Here is a 6464-nt window from a genome sequence, read left to right as displayed (position 1 = left end):
GAAAGTTTTCTTCTGGAAAATATTGGAAAGCCTTGCCAGTTTTCCTGGGTTACTCTAAGCCTCTGGTATCATCTAGGTACTTTCCCCACCTCAACCTCCCCTCTGGGTTCACCTTGGAGAGGGTAATAGTTAGCATGTCAGGGCAGTAGTGGGAGATTTAGAAATTTGAATGATAAATAAGTGAAGTTTGTCTGGTTTCTGAAATTAGAATCATGTGGGTAAATCTGCTACGGTTGCTTGTAAGAGGAATCTGCTTTAAACCATGAATGAGGCTTTTGTACGTCTTCGCTCATTTCTGTGTGATCTGTGATTCCATTTTAATGAAATACCCAGCTGTTTGGCCTCCACTGGACCCCTGGTATCATGTCTGTGCACACTGGCTCTGGGGCATGTGGTTGATGGGGACAGGAATACTTGGTACTTGACTGCTGAGTTTTTCCAGGTCAACCTCATTCACTTTGTTTTCCCTTTGTCTGTTAGTAAAGGATATAGATAGGCAACCAGTGATTTCTGTCCCAGAGAATGTTCAGCAACTGGTTAATGTTCAGAAAAAAGCTAATGTCCAAAATTATCCTTTGGAGGTCTGGATAATGTCCATTATAGTGAAAAATTCCCAGTTAAGAAGGTGAATATGACATTAATTTCATTACTTTTTTTTTTTTTGACTGAGTCATGGGTAAAGGATTTCTTTGTTTTTAACTGAGATCCTTAGTAGGTACTCAGTAAAAAGTTAAGAGTTATAGAGTATCATATCTGGAGGTTGCCTTAGAGTCATTTATTAGAACATCTTATTGTTCAGAGGAAGAAAAGATGAGATAAGGAAAAGTGACTTTTTCAAGTTCATCCATGCAATAAGTCAAGTCTAGACAGACCTTGAGTCCCAGGGGGCTGTTCTTTCCAACACTCCACCAGTCTGCAATGCACTCTCTCCTTACCTCTGCTTCCAAGGTCCTGGTTTTCTCATCTCTTTTAGAGATCAGCTTGAGTCTTCCCTCCAAGGGAAATGACTTTTCAGATTCTCCTAACTGCTGCCCTTCTCCTACCATTACCTTGCCTTTATTTTATATCTATTTACCTGGGTTTATGATGTTTTCTGTGAAGATAAGTTCCCAGAAGTGGGTTTGCTTTTTTTTGTCTTAAAGCTATCCTCTATTAAATAATAAACACCTAATAAGTAGCTACAAATCGATTGATGGGTCACTAGTGAATAAAGCAGTGAACTTGGCATCAGGAAGACGAATTTTCATGAGTTCAAAATCCAGCCTTAGATAATAACTGCTTGATCCTGGGCAAGTCACTTTAACCCTGTTTGCCTCAATTTCCTCATCCATAAAATGAGCTGGAGAAGGATATGGCAAATCACTGCAATATCTTTGCCAGGAAAACCCCAAATGAGGTCACATAGAAAATGACTTAAAATGATTAAACAATCGTTTCATAACATATATCTCTTGCATTCTTTAGTTTTTGTTTAAAGTGATTATTGATATATTATTTTTACATCTCTTTCATTTCCAGTTATATCCCTTTATCTTTCTCTACAGAGAAAGTTACTCCCACAGGAAAGAATAAAAAAGAGAGGAAAAAAAAGCAGTGCAAACATAATGTTTTGCAGAAGACATGAATAAGGCTCTGAGAGGTTCAATGATTTACTCATGGTTACCCATCTAATAAGTGTTTGGGGGTGAGGTTTGAACTTGCATCTCTGCAGTCCAGCCCTCCATTTGCTACATCATGATGTCTCCCAAGAGACTGGTAGCTTTCCCCCTGAGAGAGTTTCCTCTCTGAGATTTATCTTTTCATCCTCTGTACAATAACAGGCTCCAATAAATGTCTCTAATTCAACTTCCAGGTATGAACAGCTTTTGATTCTGTGTTCTGATGGAGTTGTTTATGTAGGCAGCCAGCATCCAACCCCCCTGCCGTGCTAATCGCTACTTCTCGCCTCTTTTTTGAGATCCCATCTAATAGGTATGTGCTACCGTTTGGTGCAGAGGCATTTTTTGCTCAGTAGGGTGGAGGGCACACGATGGAGGGGAGCTAGAGAGCCGGTCGAATTTCAACACTGACTCAACCCTATGCCTAAGCTTGTTCTTTGACCCTTTCAGCTTTCTACTCCAGCATGTGGCTTGGATGCATTTGGGAAAACATGAATAAAAGCCCACCGAAATCAGTTATACCTTTAAAGAATGCTCTCTATATCTTAGCTCTCTGACTTTTATGTGTCAACCATAAGAGAGGTCAGTATTCTTATTGCTTGGGGGTAAATATTTTCTGGGCTTCTTCCCTTCTTTGTCCACTTCCCAGTTAATAAGGTTAAGTGACAATTATTATATATCCAGTGTGCACACTATTCATAAGGGTTTTCAGGGAAATCCCTTTGGCCTTTACTGATTGGCCAACAAAAGGTCATAGGCCAACTTGGTTTTCCTTTTGGCTCTGATTGTGATGCTCTCACCAGACTCTGAGAGCCTTCCCTTCCTAGACTGATTCCTTTTTGAGAAAACTAGGTAAAAGAAGCCATTCTCTGCCTTCTTTCTAACTTAGCTTTAATCATTGAATGGGCATTGTCTCAGTCAAAATAATACCTGTTGAAGACCTTAAGCTTAAAAAGGCCAAGGTCTCCGATTTCACCCATGGCCATCTCCAGTCCTCCTGATCTATATCTGGTCACTAGACCCAGATGGCTCTGCAGGGGAAAGTGATGCAGGTGACTTTTCCCAGTCTTCCCTCACTTAAATCCAGTACACTTGTATGCCATGACATCACCTCCCTGATGTTAGGGTTGTCTTTGAGAATGAAGGATAAACAATAACAACAGCAGGAAGGGCCAGTGGAGATAGACTCCCAGTTGTGGGATCCTCATCTCTTTAGGGAGTAAAAGTCTTCCAGGGAAGACACGGAGACCAAGATGGATTATGAAGAATGAGGAAAATTTGGAAAGGAGGAAGGAGGCATTCTAGATGGAAGGAACAGCCTAAGTAAAAGCTTAGGGGTAGGAAGCAGTAAATAAGGCATAAGCAAGGAAAGTATGAGCTGCAGGTGAATTTATACAAGAGACTTAATTCTGGCAAAGGTCCCTTTATTTTCTGGAGTAAAAAGAGCAGAAAAGCCCAAACCAACATTTTTATGTGACCCTCTTAACTGAAAAACATACAGATTATAAGATCTATTTCTTGTAGCTTTGTCTTGCCAGATCTGGTCTTAGAAAGTGAGCATGATGTAGAGTTAAGAAATCAGAGTTTTGGTTTTGTCTTTGAAACAAACTGTTTGACTTTGGGCAAGTCATGTAGCTTTTTCAAATGAATGGAATGACACTTATTAAGTATTTACTATAGACAGAGAGGCAGCTAGCCCAGATATTACACTTTTCAATTATCATTCTGGATCAAAACAAGATAAAAGAGGGATCTGGTAAAGAATTAATTTCAAAATGTTCTTTACTTGAGCAAAATTAAAAACTAGAGGATGCAGAATATCTGTTCTCCAGGTCAATAAAAATCAAGTGCCTATACATTAAATTCTATTTTCTCTCATGTGGAAATAGGCAGTCACTATAATGTTTTTAAACCTTTGGCTACTTTAATGTCCTTACAGAATTTGTCTCCCTACCAAGCCCCCTTTTTCCTTCTCTCCCATCCTTCAAGGTCTTAACCAAACTCCACTTATTCTTTATGGCCAAAGTAACGCTTCTAGGATCTCTAAGATACCCCATATTTTCAATCAGTTGGTTCTTAGCTTATATGCAACCTTGCTTGCATTGCTAGTTAGCTTTTTTGGTGATAGCTCTTGTTGCCTCAAATTCCCAGGGGCCAGGGGAAAAGGAACCAGACTTTGTTGGCATTTTGTATACTCTTAGTACCAATATAGAAGCTGGCTTTCAGCTGGCACATTTGTTCACTGATTGGTTGATTTTTTAACTCCTAAGCCCTGTTAAGACTCTTTTGGCTGGTTTTTCTCTCTTTTTTAAGCTAGGGATTAATTTCTAGACTATTTTATTGCCACTTGAAGACTGCAAAAATTTCATTTTTCCATTTTGGAAATGTACATTTCTTGAGAAAAGTGTGTGTGTGTGTGTGTGTGTGTGTGTGTGTGTGTGTGTGTGTAGGAGAAACAGAGACAGAAAGATAGTAAGAGATGGAGGGAGAGGGATAAATAAAGATAGAAGGAAAGAGAGGGACAAAAGGAAGAAGAGAGAGACTTATTTTGAAGCAACCCTTTGAAAATACTGTGTTTGAGGAGAAGAGTTTCTGTGTCTTTGAGGCTTTTCTGGATTGTTGCAGTCTTTATCTGGGAATTAAACCTTTCTCAACTATGTGTTTCTTTTCCTCTCTTGGGTAGACGCTGGTATCACACTGTAGGCTCTGGCTCTCAAGGGGCAGAAGTCAAGAGCCCCATCAAAAAGTGAGTCAAGTCCCTACTTCAGAAGGCTGATTTTCTGTTGAGTCTAAATGGGAGAACTATAGCACAGTTAGTATTTAGAGGAGCTTGGTGGGATCAGTTTTTCCTTTTGAGAGCCACGAATGCTTTCTGAATAATCAGGGCTATATGACCAGTTCACTTAATGTTGGGTTACCCAGTGATTTGATCTTATATTACTCTCCTTGCCTTTTAAGTGCCTAAGCCATTGAATTCCTCTTGTGAACAGCCCTGATCTGTGAAATCCCTTCTCAAAGATGTACATGTATCATATATATGCCATATACATACATACAAACCATATAATCATTCAACTTAATTAGGCTTTATCATTTGTCTTCTCAGCTAGGTTTTAATGGAACTATCCATGCCATACACACATATACACACAGATATATAAATATACAAACATGTGTATACATACATATACAATCAAAAATCCCCAACAAAATATATTTTCTTTAAAAACTCATCAAATGCCAAGCAGCTTATTGCTTTATAAGTTCATCAATTTATTGGGAAGCTCCATTGATCAATCATTTTGAGTATTATTTATACATCATAATTTGTACATGAAGGGAAAATGTCAAAAAAGTATGTATTGGGGCCCAATGTGAGCTTAAAGCTGTACTGCTTCTTAAGTTAGGATGAGGTCTTTCTGGGAGCCTTGCTTTAGCTGGAAATCTGATCTCAGCTGGAGGGGGCAAACTGGGTATTTGATAAGGGATATCAGGAAGGAGAGAAATGGGAACTGAAACCAAGGAATCCATTCATGGATGATACAGTCACAGAATTCAGGGGCAATTGGTTAGGGTGTCTGGTAATCAGGATCCGGAGAATATGAACAGACAAAACCTGAAATCCAGAAATTCAAGATGGGAGAGTCACACACAGCACAGTTCAGACTATAGACTCCAGTCCTAATGGTGGACTTTTTGGTCAATATTTTATCATTTCATATATGAAGTCCTACTTCTTACTACTGATTTGTTGTATAAAGTTGAGCAAGTCATATCTGCTCCTTGGGATTTGTTTTTTTATCTGAAAAATATGGAGTTTTGACTATATGCACTTTAAAGTCTGTTACAACCCTAAATCCTCTAATTCAGATCAGGATTTTTAGCTCTTTTTGTGTCATATAGACCCTTCTCAGAATATTTAGTCAAAGAGAATATTGAATTTCATTTAGATATAAGTAAAAATAAAAATATAATCTTATCCAAATTCATGGATTTCATGAAATCTGCCTATTGATCTTTGGGTGGATTTCCTGAATTCTATCCACAGATCTGTGAGTATCTATAGACCACAGGTTAATAAATATGAGACTAGATGATCTCTAGAGCCCCAACTCTAACTCATCAATGTAAAAATCCTGTGAAATTGTGTTTCCTGAATCCAGGATCATTTTAGTAAGCCTATGAAACTCTAGCCCTTCTGAGGTCCCAATTGCATGGAAGGGAAGCAATAACTTTGGAACAGTATTATAAAACACTTTTAGCCTGATCTTGACAAGGGAGGAGATAGTATTAGACCTGACAGTTTTCACCCAGTAACCATTTAGAGCTCTCCAGGGTCCTGATCCTGATCTCTCTTCAAGATCAGTTTTCTTTCTTTTTTTGAAATGGAACTTCTAAATATGTTCAAGTGGGTAAACACTGTGGTCTTAAAAGGGCACAGGTAGTCCATGGTCAGTGACATTAATCTCTAACATTTAAATGGTGTTTTAAGATTTACACAGTGCTTTATATGCGTATGCATTGTTTCATTGAAGCATCAAAAGAATTCTGTGAGATAGGTATTGTTTTTTGACAGATGAAGAACTTGAGGCCCAGTGAGCTAAGTGATTTGTCTGGGTCTACACAACTAGTGCCAGAGATATTGTTCAGACTCTTTTTTTTTTTTTTTTTGCTTTACACTTCAAATCCTTCTATTTCCCCATTCTATGATATTGTCTCTTGAATGTCAGGAACTAGTGCCCTTTAATCAAGTTATTATCCCACTGACTTAGCATTACCTCTGCAAAAGATCCTCCAAGATAGCAA

The 6464-nt window shown here is 38.5% G+C and overlaps 1 protein-coding gene across 4 annotated transcripts in view; it reads left to right on the top strand.

Annotated features, from left to right (window-relative positions):
* Positions 1–682: 682 nt before the first annotated feature.
* Positions 683–6464, top strand: part of ATP2B2 (ATPase plasma membrane Ca2+ transporting 2) — a 504660-nt gene continuing 498878 nt past the window's right edge. For 3 of the 4 annotated variants that reach the window (XM_074283917.1, XM_074283910.1, XM_074283919.1), the window contains exon 1: positions 685–1971. The gene's annotated coding sequence lies outside the window, so the exon portion shown is untranslated. Of the gene's footprint in view, positions 1972–6464 lie in introns of all 4 variants that reach the window. The other variant, XM_074283932.1, reaches the window with a different exon arrangement.

The sequence above is a fragment of the Sminthopsis crassicaudata genome, chromosome 1 (genome assembly GCF_048593235.1).
Source record: "Sminthopsis crassicaudata isolate SCR6 chromosome 1, ASM4859323v1, whole genome shotgun sequence".
Lineage (NCBI taxonomy): Eukaryota > Metazoa > Chordata > Mammalia > Dasyuromorphia > Dasyuridae > Sminthopsis > Sminthopsis crassicaudata.
This window is presented reverse-complemented; position numbering and strand designations above follow the sequence as displayed.